We start from the raw sequence: 19,269 nt of genomic DNA, 5'->3' as shown, positions 1-19,269 counted from the left end.
TCCATAATTCAATCTTATTCTCAGATGTGCAGTAAACTTCATACATTTCTCAATGCCTTGCTGAAAGAACAAACATCTGGCCTGCACACCCCCTGCCCAGCATAAACCTATAATGCATTTCTTAAATTTTGCTAATTGTCATATTTTCATACCCTTTCAATCAGAATTCTGCCAAACATCTTCCCAGGGACATTTAATAAACTAATCATCCCTGTAGTTTTTTTTTTTTTCATTTATTCTTGCTACCTAGCTCTTAGCTAAGGGAAAATAACAGTATTCTTCTAATCATCATGCTAAGATATGTCTTGTTACACACATCATAAAGTCACATAGTGAATTCAAAACCAAACCATATCCATATTCTAACATTTCTCCACTTAGATTGACTAGACCTGCAGCCTTACCATTTTTCAACATTCTCACAGCATTAATGACTTCCTCTTCATATTTTTATTTTGACATACCATTAGCAATCATTTCAGTTCTACTCTTTGACATACTATCATCCTCATCCAAATCTCAAAATACTGCATTCAGCATTCTCTCACTATAACTTTATCCTTTAATTCAATTCACTCTGCTGAAAGCATCTTATTTGAGCCCCATCCATCAACTTCCAAAATATATTTTTAAATTTTCCAGTCCCTATTGTGGTTGCTAAGTGAGGACTATCTGTATAAATCTTTGGGTGAAGAATTTATTTAAAAGAGAAATGGTGGGGAATTATGGCAGGCTGACGCTCTCTGAAGGTGCAGAGAGCCACCACAGCTGAGAATGCCAACTGGGAGGTGGATTCGGGCTGGTATAATCTCCCTGGATCAAAGGGAGATCGTGAGATAAACCACGTGTGCTCTCGACGGCGGTTCCTTCTGAGTTAACTGCTGAAACAGAAAAGTTTTTGCAGCTGGCTCTGGAGTTGAGCTGCTGGGAGTCCTGGAATTCCATTTACGCTTCTAGCTGCTGGTGAAGCCAATATGGATATTAAAGCCTTGTTTCCCCCATTTCTTAATCACTTTGGGAAGTAATTAATTACAGATGAAGAGAGATTTCCTCTGTGGCAAAGATAAGACTCCTTGCGGTGAGTTAAACCTTCTTTTGAAATTACCAAAAAAACAAAACAAAACCAAGAGAGACTTTGATTTAAAGATTTAAAGATTCTTGTCTCTGGGTTCAGTGCTTGTTCTGCAGTGTTGGTTTGGGTATGAGGGAAACCAAAGCTCCAGCTTCTACAGTGTCCTTTTTATCTTCTTTTTTAAGGGGTTAGAATGCAAAGTCTTGAAACTGACTAGACCATCTGTGGCTTAATGCATATAATTGAAAGTGTACTTGAAAGGACTAGGCTTTGGGGCTAATGTAGCCTGTACAGTAGAGAATTCCCTTTCTAGTGGCCCTTGGTCCAAAGAAACCCCTCACTTCTGCTCCTGGTGAAACATTCTGAGGCTGCTTTATAGTTGCCACATCTATCACCACATCAGAAACTTCTCCCTCATGCTTCAGTTCTTCACTACCACTTAACCAGGAGCTGCATCTCAGGTGCACAAATCCAGATGACCACTAGATGACAGCTAAACGATACAAAATCTTTTTCTCTAGGCTGCCACCTAGTGGTTGATAGATCAAACAGTTGACTAGTTGATCCACAGTTAAAATAATTAAGAATAATAATTATTAAAAATATTCTAAAAGCTCAGTGGGAAAGAAAAACACATGCAGAACATAGAGTAACCAGAGCATTGTGCATGCCAATTATGTTGGATCCATCGTCCCTGTTCACCAAACTGTTCATGAGGGTCAATACCTGGTGTCCTACTTTCCATCTTTATTCTGCTACTGCTAGGTACTTAAAAGGGTTAAAGCTGAAATAACCAAAGGCCATACCCTTGGAAACTGTCCATGTTAATTACCCAGTGTTGTTTATAGTGGCTCTGAAAGGGTCTGTGCCTTAGATAAATAATACAGTTGTTATTAGGTCCTCTGCCCATTTTTCTTGGCTGTTGTTCATGTATGTGTGTATCTCTCCCTGCTTTCACCTGATTTTGTCCCATTCTGCCAGCAAACTGTTTCTGATGCTTGCTGTGTTGTTGCTAATAACTATTAAGCTGTATTTTTGCTAGCTATACTAAGTGTGTGCTTGCTCTGATCTGGATATAGGGATTGACTGAGAGTGTGTTGGGCGCAGACTAAACTGCAAATTAACCACCATAATTTACCAACAGTTGGAAAAGGCTTTTGACATAGCAGTAGACATTGGCAGGACTGGAATTTCAGCTGAGGGAAATGTTGCAGGTGTTAACACTGTTGCCACCCCACCGCCCACCCCATAGAGCTGGCAAAATCAAGAAAGCAAGAACTACACATATTTCAGTAAGATACCTTTAATGCTAGACTGGGGTAAATACAGATTTTTAATTTTTTTTATCTATTTGAATTTATAAGTTACCCAACTCCAATGGACTGTGGGTAGCATACAAAACCAGAAAAAAGAACTTTGGAAACTATAACAGAGATTCCCAACCCTCATTTGGTTAGGTGCTATGAGTCAGGGTCAACTCTTAGCCACCACTTAGAGCTCTCCAGGATGATCTGTCTCCAACCTGGCCCTTCAGATCTTCCAACAGTGCACCCATCACCACTGTATTCAAGTCTATCCCCCTTACTGCTGGTCATCCTCGTCTTCTCTTTCCTTCTACCTTTTCTCATATTATAGTTAATGCAAAGCAATTCCACCTTAATTATCTGAAACATTTATTTCCATTTCTCACAGAATGTGCGTGTGTATATGTGTGGAGTCCTTGGGGTTCTCTGAGCTTGGTTGTTTTCTTGCAAACATTTTGTTACCTGGCTAAGTAACATCTTCAGTGCTAGAATGGAATGTTATTGTGTAAGAACATTATTCAAATGAGCACAAATGCACTGCAGCCACCCAGAACAGCAGAAAAAGGAAGCAGACTACCTATACAACATCTTTCAACAAAATGGATATCCACACAACTTTATCAGAAAGTGCCTGACCACTCAACCTACTACAACACAACCAACACAAGCTATGAAAAGGATCACATTGCCATACATCAGAAACGTCTCAGAAACTATCAACAGACTATTACAACCACGTGGCATCTCTGTAGCACACAAACCAACTAAAGCCCTCCAAAACATCTTAAGCAAACCAAAAGACTCAGTAGCCCAAGAAGAAAAAACAGGAGTCATCTACAACACACAGTGTAAGGACTGTAACAACCACTATGTAGGACAGACAGGCAGAAGGCTGGCAGAGCATATCCATGAACACCAACTAGTAGTCAGAAGACATGATAAAAACTCCTTAATCTCACAACACATGGACAGACTTAACCATAGTTTCAACTGGGAAACTGTCAGCATATTAGACCAAGCTAAATCCAAAAATGCGGAGGAATTCCTGGAAGCTTGGAATCCAGACAAGGCAGCCATCAACAGGCACATAGAGATAAACAGCATCTACTATATACACTATTCAAAAGAGACAATGAAAAGGAAAACAAAAGACCAGAACATCTCCTCACCAGCAGTCATCACCCAGATAAGCAGAGATTAACATCAAGATTATCACCAGACATACAAGCAAGCAGTGAACAATACCCTAATCAAGGAGCTACCAGAGGGGGAAAAACAAAACAACCCCCCCCACACACACACAATACTGGCAGGGCATGCCACTGTATATAACCAGAGAGCAAACTCCACTCCATTCTAGCACTGAAGATGTTATTTAGTCAGGTAATGAAAAGTTTGCAAGAAAACAACCAAGCTCAGAGAACCCCAAGGACTCCACAGTTCAACCCTGAGCTACACATATTCGCTTCTATTGATACATTTATTTCCACCTGGGCTAAGGGGCCAGTTATGAGATAATCTCTCAACTGACTCACCTGGTGACTCTTGATTGCTTATGGACAGCAGCACAACCTGGACCCATTCTGGACAGGCAGTAAGAACATATGTGTGGGGGCAACAAGATTTAGGGCAGCAGGATTTCCTGCCAATTCTGGGATGAGGGGGGAGTCCAGCAAAGCAGCTGTGTGGATCAACTCCATGTGTTGTCTATGTGAAAGTGATGTAGTAGGCTGAACTCCTTTATTTTTAGGATGAAAAAAGCAGATCAGATCAGATTAACTTTGTTATGAGCATGGGCAATTGGAAAAAACCTAAAACATATGTAGCATAACATATAAAGTATAAAATGGCAGAGATCAACATATATACTGAACAGCGTAAGTGTTTAGTTAGGTGTTAATTCACCAGGCCCTGCTGTAATCTGCAGACTGTAGAGCAAAGCTTTGTCCTATTTAGGAGAGATAGATGGCTTCCTATATGAGACTAGGTGTTTTAAGTTGAATATGTCTAAACATCTGGGATTAGTTGTTAGCAGTAGGTTATGAGGCAAAGGCGAATATCTATATAAAGTTGATAGCAAAGGAGCACATGAGATTTGACTCAATAGCACCAGACTGCAGAGGCATAATCTGTCCATATATTGAATTTTCTTGAATTCCTATTCTGTGACCCATGTAGGAAGGGCATTAAAATGAGCTAAAGTTAATGCTGTTTTGAATTAGGAATTGTAATATTATGTAGATATGTTCTGGTTTTAATTTGACAAAAAGGCTGCTTGCAAATATGTATCTGGGAAGGGGACACTGTTCATTTTGGCTTCCCATGTCCAGTACTTGGTCGCCTAAGCACAGGTTTGGGCTTCTTGTATCCCAGCATCAATATCACTTCATGGAGAAGCCACAATAGTTCAATTTCTTGGCAAGTGATTTTTTTTTTTCTGGCTGCAATTAGTATCATTGGCTAGAATTAAAGGGACCAATCCAGTCTGGTAAAAAGCAACCTTTGATAAAAGGGTAACCTTAGGAATGGGAATGGGAAGTTCTTTAGCCAGAGCTTGTTTCAGGCTTGGTGGCACCTGCTTCTGGATGGAGTGCTACTTTTGAAACAAAGCAAAACCCGAAATATATTTTGTACCTATTTTGACCATATACCCTCCAATTAAACCATGTTATTATACAGGTCCAAAATAGCACGTATCAAAATACCAGATTTTTTAAAAAGGACTATTTCTTATAATATATTTCATGAGCTTGGGAAGTAGCAAACCATGAGCAACCTTCTGTATTGTTCTCAAGAAAACTACATGGATGTGTTCCTGTATTCACCAGGAGTCAAGCTCAACTTGAAGATATCTTTATCTTATTTATGTATTTATTTATTAAATTTGTCCCTGCCCATCTCCCCCCAATGCGGGACTCTGGGCGGCTCACAACTTTATACAGCTAATATCTAACAGCTGTAATATTTATAAAAATGTCTATGCTAACCCTGTTTTTTTTTTTTAAATCTCAACCCAAAATAAACATCTAAATGATCAGTGAAAGTAAAGGCAGCACAATTAGTTTCAAATTTGTAGGATTGGGGTTGTCTCTGGCACAATTCATTCCACACTAGTCCTTTGCAAGGTGTCTGGTATCTGGCAAGGTTACAATTATTACAACCGCTTTTTTGAACTGTAAAACTTGAGTATATTTTCTAAAATGTGCATTAAAATTATATATTCCTGTGACATTTTAAAAACTAATAAGGGATTAACCTGACCATCCCTTTGGGAATTAAAATGAGGAAAAGAAAGCTTCCATTCATTTCAATGGAACGGAGGAGAACTGCTTAGAAGTCCCATTGTGTGGGACTTCTTCTGACTGCTGGAAGACTTCTCAGCTGTTCTCATATTAGCAGGACAAGTGTCAAAGTGCATATCTGGGGGCTCTAAATCAACAGCTGCTTCGTTCCACTGGGAAAACAAAGGTCAACTTTCACAACTGTCCCATGACAGAATTTGAGTAAGAAAAATGCTTTTGACCCAGTCAGCCCTTTTCTGAGTACAAACACACTTAATGCCACTTTCTTGCTCAAGTTAACTAGGGAACAAAAAGGGATTACGCTTGATATGATTGCACTTTTAAATTTAAATTTGGCAACCTGATGAGAATATACATGGCTGCAAATACCCTGGTACTTCAGGTATAGTTTGCGCATCCATTTTAACAAAATGACTTTTTTTTTTTCTTTTATAAATGGGAATGTGGTGACATAGTACCTTTTTCCATAGTACTTTCCTCCCCCCCCTTCTTTTCTTAAACTATGTAGGCTAGAAACTGGGAGATGGTGAGTTCTAGTCCTTCCTTAGGCACAAAGCCAGTTGGGTGACCTTGGGCCAGGCACTCTGTCTCTCAGCCCTAGGAAGCAGGCCAGGGCAAACCACTTCTGAAAACCTTGCCAAGAAAACTGCAGGGACTTGTCCAGGCAGTCACCAGGAGTCAGTGCTGACTTGGAGTCTCCTTCTCTCTCACACACAAAGTCCCTCTGGAACTATTTAGCATCACAAAAGTTAGATTCTAGTCCTGAGCTCACCTACTGGAAGGAAGTTCCATAGGAATCAATGGAAGTTACTTCAAAGAAAATTCCACAGCTCTAAAATATCAGATTTTTCCCTCCTTCTTCTGTTTTGTAACAAGTACATATTTTCTGGATGTTTTCTTTAATATGCATCTTCTAAGATGAAGAAAAGACAGGAAGGTATGTTAAAACAGTTCCATCAATACAGTATAAAACAACCGGCATGCTATTTATTTAATCAAAGAAACCATGCCAGACTAGTAAAACTGAACAAAATGCTCTAGAAGTTATAACCTTAAGTAGTAACCATACACCATTTTAAGGGAAAGAAAATATTTTACCATTTTACATGTAAAGTTTTCACTCAAAATTCTTCTCTATTAGAACAAGATTATTTGCACTTTGAAGCAGGGAGCATTAACAAGATCTTCTGTCCCATTTCAAACATTTGCTTTTCCAGATTACTTCCTTGCTCCTCTAATTTACTATATCCCTAAGGGAAAGAACTAACTAAGTTAATCATTTCACCAAGTTCCCTGTTTTGGAAAGCTGAAACAAGTACTGATCAGAGTCACCCCTATCTTCACTTGTTTTCCAAACCATATATCAACTTCTCCCAATCCAATTCTCTATTAACTCTTGCTCTGAACAGGTTTTAACCCTGTTACATATATTTTCTTGCCAAGTATTCAAGTGTTGCCAAAATGTCCGGTACTTTTGATATATATATCCCTTGTTAACTGACTATGATCCAAAAAGACCAATCAATATATAAGTGGGGATTATGTTGCCTCTTCCTTCCCAAACTTCACTGGGGTTCTGACTTTGGAAATTGTTGACAACTGCCAAAGATGTGAGAGCAGTAGTAATGGAGGTAGTCAGGTGAACAGTGTTATAAGAATGCACATAAGTTGTAGCACCAGACAACAATCAGCTTCAGTTGCCTGGCTTGGCAGCAAATTAATAATTAAATTGCTGTGGCTACCAAGTCATGTGGATTTTTTTAAAAAACGAGAATGCAATTAATCTAGAATCTTGATTTCATGTTTTTGTTTATTATGCTATTTGACAACAATCAAATAAAAAGCAGTCAACTGATAAACTTTTATTAGGCAATTGACTGGCATTCTAATAGTTGTTTTTATCAAGATAAATGAGCCTGTAATTGCCTCCTAAAACCATTTCCAATTGCAGACTTCACCCATTGCTTAACCCCATTGATTTCAATTCTTTTAACTCTGCAAAACTGTGGTATCTAAGTGATAAATAATTTTTAAAAATTAAGTTAATTCTGGAGTAGCATATACAGGTTTAAGAATAAATTAGCTTTTCCATTATACATTTCTTACACGCTGGAGCAGACAGGCAATTTTCCTCCTGACTTATTAAATACAATCCATTGAATTGCTTTTCTTACTTTTTATATTTAAAAAGAGTAGACAAGGCTTTTTTGACCACCTCAAGCAAAAATATTAACCTAATTTTTCAACCACTTAATTTGTTCTGTGGATGGCTGCACTCTTCAATTAAAATCTGAACAGCAAAATTATTCTGCCTGGACCAAATACCCAATAAAAGCCTTTTAAAACAATACAGCTGTGAAAAAGGCATCTTACTGAAAGGCACAAAAACTAACAATAAAAGAAATAGATCAAGGCACTGAAAGTATTTTTAGATATACTCATGGGGAATGGGCATTATGTTTACACAAATAATGATCAGAGAGGAAGGTCTAAAAGGATCAGGCAAGTGAGATAAGCTTCAAGGGAACCAGAAGGGAATTTTGAAATGAATGGATTTCTAACCAATTTAGAAGCCTGTATTAAACAATTGACCTTTTAACTCAAATCAGCATGTAAGATTCAGACAACACACATTACATTCTGATGGATTATGCACCATCAAGCTGGTGTCAACTCTTGGCGACTACATAGATAGATTTTCTCCATGACGATCTGTCCCTAAATTGGCACATTACATTCTGCTCCCAGATTCTCAGTCCTTGTTGGTAGAATGGCTAACTAGTTGAATTTTCTTCTTTTCTAACACAACCAGCAAAATTTTCTGTAATGGCGCATTCTCACCTCCCACTTACTATGGCACAATTATGCCTTGATAATTGTTTAGAAGCAATATGTCATCATTACATTGCCTTCATCTCAGCCCACTGCATCCTTGAGATATCTTTAACTGTTCTGGTGTGAATGTGTTATTTTTCTTCTTCCCCTGCCACAAAGCTTAATGTATAGACAATATGGTGATGATACTGGTGCTGACATGGCCAAAGGTTGGGATTTGCCCAGCTTTGATTGGTTACTAGAGGCTGCCGTGGTCATTTCCACGTGATCATTTTGGTTTTGACTGCAAGAAAGACAGGATACTTGGGTTTTTTTAGTTTTCTTTTTACATCAGATTACTGATTTCCTAGGTGACTGATAGGCCTGCCAGCCAGGGTTTTAATTTTGGTTTTCATATGAGAATATGATAATCCAGAGTTTCTGGATTGTTTGATGATTGCTGCTGCTGCACAGCTGCTATTTGGTGTGTACACAGGCTACATGTGTGTGTTTGTGCATATGTGCATGCTGGTGAGATTGTAAAATAAGTGAAGTGCATGACACACCCATACGCAGATATGAAATGATAGGTGGGAAAGAAAGAGGCAATCTGCTGGAAGAAATCATATCCAGGAGAGAGAAAGGAAAGAAAAACCCTATTGTAAGTTTCAGTGTTTTACATAGACATACACACATATACACCAATAGTAGAGAACTGAAGATGTTATCTAGCCGGGTAATGAAACGTTTGCAAGAAAACAACCAAGCTCAGAGAACCCCAAGGACTCCACACATATACACACGCACATTCTGTGAGAAAGCTTTTTTAAGACATAATTTATATAGGCTGAGGGCAAACCCTTATTTCTCCTACCCACACCTATTTTGCCATGTCTGTTTTGATTTAGATGACAAATAGTAGCTTTGTTTTTGTTCCCCCTCTCTTCCCATGTGCAAAAAAGGAAGTAAGAGGCTAGAAGGATTGTTCCTTCTTGGAGGGGTGGGAAGGCCTAAAGTGAGGCACTCAAGCATTGGAATCAAGGAAAGAACAGCTCAGGAGGAATTTTGAAGGCCCACGGACTTCTGTCAGATCCCTAGCCTCAGACTGATGAATTGGTTGGGGAAAAGAGCTGACTTTCCATGGAAGGTAACATGTGATTCCAAGTTTGGCAGTGGAGGTGAAATGCCTTTCCTGTTCTAATCCAGGCACAGAAATACTACATGAGCAAGATATATACACATTTATCTTGGGCCTTAGAGGAGGAAGCCTAGAGGTGACCTCAATCCTTGGGAACAAATGGGTAATGCCCCCCTCCTTTCAGCAGGGGATTCCCTAAGGTTCCCTCCCTACTTTCTTCTTGTCTCAAGTCCATAGCCAAAGCTTCTGGCTCTAGAGATCACCCATGGAGTTTGTTTTTTTTGGGGGGGGGCAAATCCTCTCTTCCCTTCCCCATTTTTTATTTTTGGAAAAATACTTGCTGCCAACTTCCCAGCACCAACCTGTCAGCTTTTTGTTTTACACAGGGACATTGATCCCTGAATCTTTCATGTCTTCTAGGAGATAGAGTAATCTTTATGCCCAAGGCGGGAAATATTTTAAAGGGTTGGGACCTCTAAAAAGAACATTACACTTAAAAGATTTCATCTTCATATATACTACTGAACTTTGAAAAGGAATTAGTAGACTGTCAGCTAAGAATTCTGCCTCATGTTGGGGATGGTGACATCAGAATGTTTATATCTGACGAGATCAGCAGATCTATATGTGTGTATGTGTATAAATACATAGACATACTGTACCTACCTAGATATATTCTAGCTGAATGTTCAGTGGGGTGTAGGAAACATGTAGGATAATACTTGAGAGAGCTCTAACCCTAATCTCGTTTAGATTGGGATCTATTTTCAACCCCTCATACACTCATCAGCTGGGAGCAAAAAGACTTTTCAGTCTCAGTAAACCCTTGGAGTCACTTAGCCAACAGATTATATGATGAACAGAGCAGCTAATCTCTTTAACATTCATTTTAATTAGTAATCTCCTTGGTGAACTTTTTAATATTGTGTTTGTTTTTTTTAATAATCCTGGCAATTTTTTTCTGTTGGCATCCATGTTCCAATTATCTAACAAAATCAAACAGACATTAAGTTCAGCAAAAGCAACTGTACTGTTTTTATTGATATTTTTGTTTGCACATAGGCATGGCTGCAGGCTAAAAAAAATAGAGTAACTTTAATATTACAAGACAGAAGAGCACACACAGAATGCACATATGTCAAAGCTGTACAAACCTTCATAAATCTGCCTTTTTAAAAGCACCTGAAGTTCATCAACAACAGGACATCTGACTAAATCAATATTGTACTAATAATTTTATATATATAGAAGCCAACTTAACTATTGCTTTCCTTTCAACACTGCAGTCCCACATCACGTTATTATGTTAAATAAATAAGAACAAGGGTGTTGGTTCCTGCTGCTTTATTGACATACTGTAACCAGGGGAAAAAAAAAGGGAAAAACAGTCACAAACTACAAAAAACAGCCAATTATAGTAGTTGCAAGAGTCAGAAGACTTGAGGTATTCTCAAAACAACCAAGTCTGGCTTCACACTCTATACAGTAGCAGGTAGCTAAGCCTATGGGGTGTAAGGCTGGAGGTCCCACATCTTTTGGAAGCCTTCTGAGTCTTCATATACTGGCCCTTCCTCCTGCACTGGGGTAGTGCTTTAGCAGCTCCCACGTCCACTCCCTGTCTTCCCGGGGGCTTGTCACCTGGCCTCTGCTCTGAAACCCTGGTATGTGTGAGTAAAGCAGCTCTCATAACCTGTACTGTCTTTCTAGAAAAAAGTGCAAAGGTGAAATAATGTCAGAGGTGCAACCTGCTGGCAGTGTAGTGTGTGACTACATTCAACACTTCCTTTCCTTCTTGGGAGATAGATCAATCTCACCAGAAATAGCAAAATCAAACTTTATTTAAAAGGGAAAAAGCTAAAATGTAAAATCTCTTTTTAACTGTAATTATTAAAAAGTTAAAAAGTTTAATTACAGACCTGTCCAAATCATGCTGTTGCTGTTGGAAACTTAAATAAAAAAGCGATGCTCCGAAAGAAAATACAGTGTTCCAGGTACTGGTCTGCTCCGTACAAGATGAGATCAAGAGTTCCAAATCTTCTAATCTTCTATAGAAGATTCTATAGAAGAAAAGATATTTTCTGGAACACAATTTGAACTATAAATAAAAGTAGTTTCCTAACTTGTACTGTATAGAGATATAGAAAATTAGATTTAGTACTACAAAGAAAACAAATCAAGCCTAGTGCAATATTCTTGGCTAGACCATTTACTTTATCTACAGAAGTTGACTTCCTGAAGCAAAACAATCATCTGTTTCAAGGTACCTGGAGTGCTCCAGCTTCTTAGGGTTCCCTCAGAGGTTGTTGGGGAGATAGAAGCTCCTGTTCCTTAAGCAACCTCTTTGAAGTTCTGCCACAAGTTTCCAAAAGACCATATTCTTTTCTCTATTTCCAGCAAAGAGAAGGGTGGAATATCACATGGTATGTGACAAAGAACATCTCTTCCTCATGTATATGGACTGTATATCTGGATCTGCAGCCTGCATTCTCTCATGCAGTCTATATTCACAACACTGCAACCCAAAACCAAAGGTCTTGAAACACATTTTCTTTTGCACTTGGAAAACTTGAAACAGCTGATCTGAGGCCAGAACATTTTGAGATCTAAATGTTTTGCACATCCATAAACTCTAGTAATCCTAGCATTCTGTATCTCCCGGTTCACCATTTCCTGCCTCCGAACTATTCTTCTTCATTTTCTTTTCATTAACACTGCAGTGAATTATATGATACAACATTTTCAGGCAGTGATTTGTTACAACATCCAGTTCTGATCCAGCTGCTGACTCATTTATACTTTTAGGTCAGTGCATCTAAAATGGAAGTACTTATATTTCTATTTAAGCCTTTTTCAACTTCCTTCTCACTTGTTATCTTGATAAAAATCTGGTCATCCCTGCTACAGATTTATTGTTCAAAAATATTAGGATTTTGTACTTTTCCCTTTGCAACATAATTAAACTATTATTTCTTCTCCTCAATTCTATAACTCTGATTTCTTCTATTCGCATGGCTTTTATAAGGTCAGTACTTTTGATCAGATACATATAAACAGCTCTTATCTGAATGTGTTCAGATGCTACTATTAAATACATGTATCTGTTCCAAAACCTGGAATTTGAAAATCGATTAGTTTTAGTAGCAGAATTAATTTTGCCATTAATCTCATATTTATTTATTTGTCTTTTTATTCGTGAAATAAAGTGTAGGCATTGTATGATATTACTTAAAATCCAATATTAAAAAATGCAACAGAAAAATTTATTGCAATGGAACACGATATAACTAATCGTCACATCAATGCTGAAAAAATAACCAAAATTAAAATCACCACCATCTACAAGAGATAAGAATTAAACCATCAAGACAAAAATGCATGGCTGCAAGCTTAAAATCTAGGAAAATAAATAAAAAGTCTTAGCTGGTGCTGCAAAGAGAGCTATGTGAAAAATAGATTGAGTAGAGAGAACATTGGGAGGCACTGCAGAGCTAAGGGTCCCCTACTGAAAAATCTTTATCTTGTCATCCACCAGGTCTCAAAACAAAAGTTGCTGAAGAAAATACTTTCAGTAGTATATAGGCTACTTTTAAAAAAATTTTTTTTTATTATTATTAAGAAATTATTATTGTTGGTCACACAGTCAGCTAGATGTTTAGACTAGATTTGGCATTTTTATCTACCTATCATGTCCTTCCCAAGGACCTGGGATAGGCAGATGATGTTGTTTGATGGTGTTAAAGGTATCGACGATGTAAGCTGTTCCCAGTAAAGCTGCCTTTTGCAACTGACTGATGGTGATTTTGTCAATGCCGATGGTCTTCAAGTGGTGCTCCAGATGTTTTGGGATTGCACCCACAGCACCTATTGTATTATTGGTACTATCTTTATTTCTTTTGCCATAGTTGTTCTATTTCTATTTGCAGGTCTTTGTATTTTGTGATTTCCTCCAGTTCTTTCTCTTCTATTCTGCTGTCTCCAGGTATTGCAATGTCCACTATCCAGACTTTTTTGACTTTCTTATCGACAATTGTTTGAATCTGAAAGTCCCAGAGCACTTTAGCTTCTTCATTTTCTATTACTTTGTCTGTTTTGTGCTCTCACCAGTTCTTGCTTGCAGGCAAATGGTATTTCTTGCAGATGCACCATTGTTGCTACTTTGTCATGCTGTTGTTTGTAGTCAGTTTGTAGTCAGATCTTCTTGCAGCAGCTGACTAGGTGCTCCACTGTTTCTTCAGCTTCCTTGCAGAGGTGGCATTTGCTGTCTGTTGCTCTCTTCTCAATTCTGGTTTTGTATGCGTTTGTTCTTAAGAATTAGTTGTTGTTATTATTATTCCAAAGCAAGAGAGGTGTTGGCCTACCATGCATCATAAAACTGACTAGCCTATTGGTCAAAATGACAGCTAACAAAGATAGTGTTACTGACTGGCTAAAGTTTGCTGTGTTAACTGGTGCCAGATTGATGATATGAGACAGCACAGCTTATCTATGGTTGGCACAAGGTTTGGCTTAGTACTTCATGCAACAATATACTTTCTGAGGATAAAATGAAAGACCCGTTTTAGCAGAGCAAGTTACAAATATAATATTGATGACAAATAATAATAATAATAATAATAATAATAATAAAAAATGGAGTAGAACCAGATTTAAGTTACATTCAGAAAACACCAACTGAAATCAATTACAGGTGATTCAGTCATAGCACCAATGATTTCAGTGGGTATGTTCTACATCGGAATAAATACAAACTCAAAGCCCTGTATCTGATCTGAACATACATTTTTATAATACTGTAATCAGGGATGTCCATGGAAGGGACTTTAAAAAGTCAAGATGGTGGTCACAATTGTGTGATCAAAGCCACCGCTTTTTAAAGTCAAGGCTGCCCCTAACTAAAATTGGATTCCCCTGTGCCAGCAGAACCGGAGCCCAAGTTAAGCTACCATGTACTCTGTATATATCTAAATCTATGCTTCTGACTGTCCTTTGGTAGTCTCCTCCATTTCCTTGAGTTCTTGTTCTCTGGAGATTGTCAGTATAGGAGCACTATCACTATTACATCCTACAACAGTGTTTCTCAACCTTGGCAACGTTAAGATGTGTGGACTTGAACTCCCAGAATTGCCCAGCCAACTGGCTGGGGAATTCTGGGAGTTGAAGTCCACACATCTTAACGTTGCCAAGGTTGAGAAACAGTGTTCTATAACTTTCATTTGCAAGTGAGTAATTGTGTTACTTGGCATATGTCAATAACATTTACTAGAGGCAGATCCACTTTTTAAAGTAGGTGTTCTTGCCCTGCCTTGTTCCTTATGTCCAGAAGGATATGATCTTTGATCAAAGAGTCAGTGTGCCAAAATCACAAGACATGTTCTTCAGTTCGAAGTCTGTTACAAATTCTTCAGCTGTATCTGTCTCCTTTCATATGCACAATCTGAAGACGTATCCTCCACGCATCATCATTTTTCACGGCACACAATAGGCTTTCTTTTCTTAAAAGTATTTCTTTTAAGCATTTTCTGTCTTCCTCCATGAATATAAATGCATTCTGCACCTTAACAGCATCTGCTCTAGCCCCAGTCAGGAAGAGGAATATGCTCTGTTTGTTGTCGTCTTCATGGCAGCCAAGTGCTATCATATACAAGAGAAATATTGTCGTGGGCTTCCAGATGAAGTTTCTGTTCTGGTGGCTGCCTCAAATCATCCATTTTGTTTTGGGGAGGGGGAGAGAGGAGAGTCATCACTGCAGTGAGGAGATGTTCTCTTCCTGTTACTGTGCAGTAGTAACTACAACCCTCCCTTTAGCCATGGGCTGTTTCTCTAAGATTTGACCCTCTTTAAAGCTCAGACTTTTTACTTTTATCAAACCAACTGTGTTGGACACTGGGAATGCAGAGGGGGCAGCAAGACAGTTAAGGGAGGGAACAGGGTGGTTACAGAAGAGATTCTTCTGTTTATCAGGAATTATGGTTGTATCGAACATGGCTAAAAGAATCATATTGAGAAATTGGAGATGTGCTATTATTCCAGATTTTAAGGAATGATTGTCAGAAATGTGTGATCTATCTGTTTTGGAAAAGGCAATTTTTCCCACTAATCAAAGGACGAAGCAATATAGCAGAGATTTTGTGATCTTTTACAATAATATTTTGTACAGATTACCTTACAGTAGTGTATTTATTAGTAAACCAGTGACTATTGATAAGTATAAAATATAAGGTACCTTTTTTATTTTTATTTTCGTAGTTTGTATTCTTAACTTGTTTGAGGTTGTCTCTTTTCTAAATTTTTTCTTCTTCTTTTTGTTTTGCTCTCTGTTATTATTATTTCTTTCTTTAGGTTTAAAGATTGTTTGGTTAATTATGTACATTAAGAATGAAAAATAAAAATTTAAACATAAAACAACCACCACCACCAGAGGAAATTCTTGAGTCCAGAGAAGGGGGTCTCAGAGTAACTCTGCCTTAATTACACTAGGGTAACTTGTGCAGGAGAATTGCTTTGACAGGCTTTCATGATTCTGTTACATTAGCCTACTAGTGTAGACCAAATCAAGAATGAATTCCATAGGAAATAATAACAGAAACTTGGAAATATGATTGTACTGTGCCTCCTCCCCTTCTTATACCCATGTGAATTAGGGACATGTCTGTCTGAGCCACTTAGGCATGCTTTCTGCTTGTTTTGGACTTTAGTCTTTCTCCTCATTACTTTGGTTAATGATCTGGCCTATCTCTAACAAAGTCTTCTTCCTTATTCTCTAGAGCTAGCAATAACAATCTTTCCAGAAATCCAAGTTCTTATTTCCTACACTGGCCAGCCTCACAGGGTTTGACACCAAATATATCTTTTACCTTCTGCCAGATCTGAGTCTCTAACATGCTACAACTGCAGCACAGGCATTTGCACTTCAGACACGATGCGATGTGTAGATTGCAGCCTAGACATCAGCGGTGAACTGACTCACTACATTACAACAAACTTAACTCTGACCTGGAACAAGAAAACACTTCCAAGGAACAATCCATTGCTCCTCACAATGTGAGTAGGTGCAACTTCTAGGAAATACCAGCTTTCCAATAGGGGTCATAAGCAACTTGGCAAGGAGGGTCACAATTTCTTTTAAAACTAGGTTTGTGCAGACAAAATGGGAGTGTTGTCAAAACGGACTCTGGGCTGCCTTTGCTCCTCATTTTGCTGCGCAAACCTTCAATGGGCAGTTGCTGTACTACACAGCTTGAGAATCCCTGTGACATTGGCTTAAAATTTAATAATTACTACACACTGTGTGTATGTATGTATGTGTGTGTATGTATGTGTGTGTATGTGTGTGTGTATGTATGTGTGCATGTGTATGTGTATGAGTATTATGTATGTATATACTGTATGTATGTATGTGTGTAAAAAATTCCCCTCTCACCCCTATGGGTGGTTTGTGTCTTCCTCAATCTCGGGTCCTCTACCAGAGGCCTGGGAGTTTGAGGGTTCTGCGCAGTATCTTAGCTGTTCCTAGCACTGCAGTCTTCTGGACAGAGAGCTCTGATGTTGTTCCTGGGATCTGTTGGAGCCACTCTCCCAGCTGATAATGAACTAAGGACATTTTCAGTCATGATGCGCCAGTAATGGGAAACATAGGTAGATATCAGGCACGTGCACACTGTGGCTTCCCAGGTCCCATTCTGTTGCATTTTTGCCTTCGTTCTTCTGATACAGCTCAACTGGAAGATGTATGGAGAGTTGTTGGTGTTAACGAATATCTTAAGAATGTAAATGGCTATAAAAAGCCTAATCACTGTTTCCTTAGCTCACACTGTTTATGCTAGTAGCTTGAACAGATAATTTCCTTAATTAGAATGATATTTTTCAAATGTTTCTAGAAAAGACAGTTCAAAAATAGAATAAATCTATTTTTGTTACAAATTCATTTTCTGACACTATAATCCATCTGAAAAAAGAAAAGATTGCTCATATGAGCTCACGGCCTGAAGTAAGGTGAAGCACATTTATCTTTTTGAAACACATTGCAAACATTTTGGGATCCCATCCAGTACCACTACAATAAGCTTGGCCTTCTAAGCTGTACATAACATAAGACAAACTGTGAATACTGGGCCAACTCTTGAACTGGGTTAAATCAACAGAGCATCAGTTTTGTCATTTCATCTCTGAAGTCAGTGGAACAGAGTTAATTCACTCCAGCTTAAGATCGGATTCCAATGTACAGAAAAGGTCTCCATCTGCTCTGGAAAACGAAATCCGACATCCAGCACCTGCAGTCTCATTACATATGGTAATCATTAAGTTCCCCATATAGGTTCTGTCCTTCAATATTAAAAACATAATTAAACAAAGTTTTCTTTCAGGCCAGACTGTTCACTGTACCTTCTTAATATATGGGGGCCACTTCTATATTTGCAACTGTCACACATGGTTCATGGTCCATATCCAGTATTTCACATTCAGTTTTGTCCATGTCCAGCTAGGCATTTTGTTCCCCACACAAATGTTCTCCCCCTGGCTTTATTTATTTAAAATAGTTTTATATTGTCAATTATATTCCCATAATATCTTACAGAAAAAATAAACTATAAATACAAAAGATGTAGACTAAATAACACCCCCTTGCATCCTAAATATCTCTCATAGATAGCAAGAGATATGAGACTGAAGAAATTTTATGCTGATTATAACAAATGATCAGATCAGTGTTCATAACATTCATTTGGAATAATCATAACAAGTTTTTAGCCTCACACAGATTTATACAGAAAAAAATGCAGGGGAAAAAAATGAGAATAGGCCATGATAACTTCCTTGTCAGTCAGGTGAAATTATCTGTATTAATAAGCCAATAATCAACTCATCACCGTAGTTTCTAAATCTCCTCTGGATAATCTTGCTGTAAAAATGGTTCTTTCTTATCCAACAGCTGTACTTTGTTTTTGTTTTTCATTTTAATTATAATGGATCCAACGGGAGAAAGCTGCCATAACTGAATACTGATATGTGATACGATTCAGCTGCACAATACATAGCTCCAAAACCTAGAATAGATTATATTTTAAACCTGTGAATTGCATTTATTGTATTTACTGTGCGTAGTTTTTTGATATGTCTTTTCTCTGAAATATAATTTCTGGAAGAGAGAGAGAAATCATGGATCCTGGAAACAGGCGAGTTTAAATCTTTCTTTCCAGTAAAGCCCCTCTCTCTGACACACGCACAGCTGTGAATCCTACGTGGGATGCTCACAGGTAAAGAAGATGACAGTGGCTGCAAGTTTTGCTTTGTAGAACACCAGCTCTCTCTCTCTCTCTCTCTCTGTGCATTCACACCAACATGTGTGCACGTGAGATGCGGTTGGGAGACCTGTGAGCAGCGGAAAGATATCCCTAGGCAAACTGATGTCCATAGGTACTATTTCCTTTACACCAAATCAACAAAATGTATACAATGAGGAGTCCATTGCTGGAAAAGTGCAAAACAAAAACAAAACAAAACCCTCCTACTGATAGTCAGATCCTTAGAAATGCTTTAGCACCATAAACATAACTTCTGCTATGAACAAGATCTGGCTTATTCATGGTTACGTTTCAGGTGTCCATTCAGTAGATTGATTATATCCTCATGCATGCCAGC

At 38.2% G+C, this 19,269-nt stretch overlaps 1 long non-coding RNA gene across 1 annotated transcript in view; it reads left to right on the top strand.

The window, feature by feature from the left end:
- The first annotated feature begins 930 nt into the window (after positions 1 to 930).
- LOC148213860 (uncharacterized) overlaps positions 931 to 19,269 on the top strand; it is a 46,088-nt gene continuing 27,749 nt past the window's right edge. Inside the window, exon 1 of the long non-coding RNA XR_015793721.1 lies at positions 931 to 1,078. This is a non-coding gene — a long non-coding RNA (uncharacterized LOC148213860). The remainder of the gene's footprint in view (positions 1,079 to 19,269) is intronic.

The sequence above is a fragment of the Python bivittatus genome, unplaced genomic scaffold (genome assembly GCF_059951505.1).
Source record: "Python bivittatus isolate LINGU-HERP-01145 unplaced genomic scaffold, Pbiv_v1 ctg000850_np1212, whole genome shotgun sequence".
Taxonomy (NCBI): Eukaryota; Metazoa; Chordata; class Lepidosauria; order Squamata; family Pythonidae; genus Python; species Python bivittatus.
This window is presented reverse-complemented; position numbering and strand designations above follow the sequence as displayed.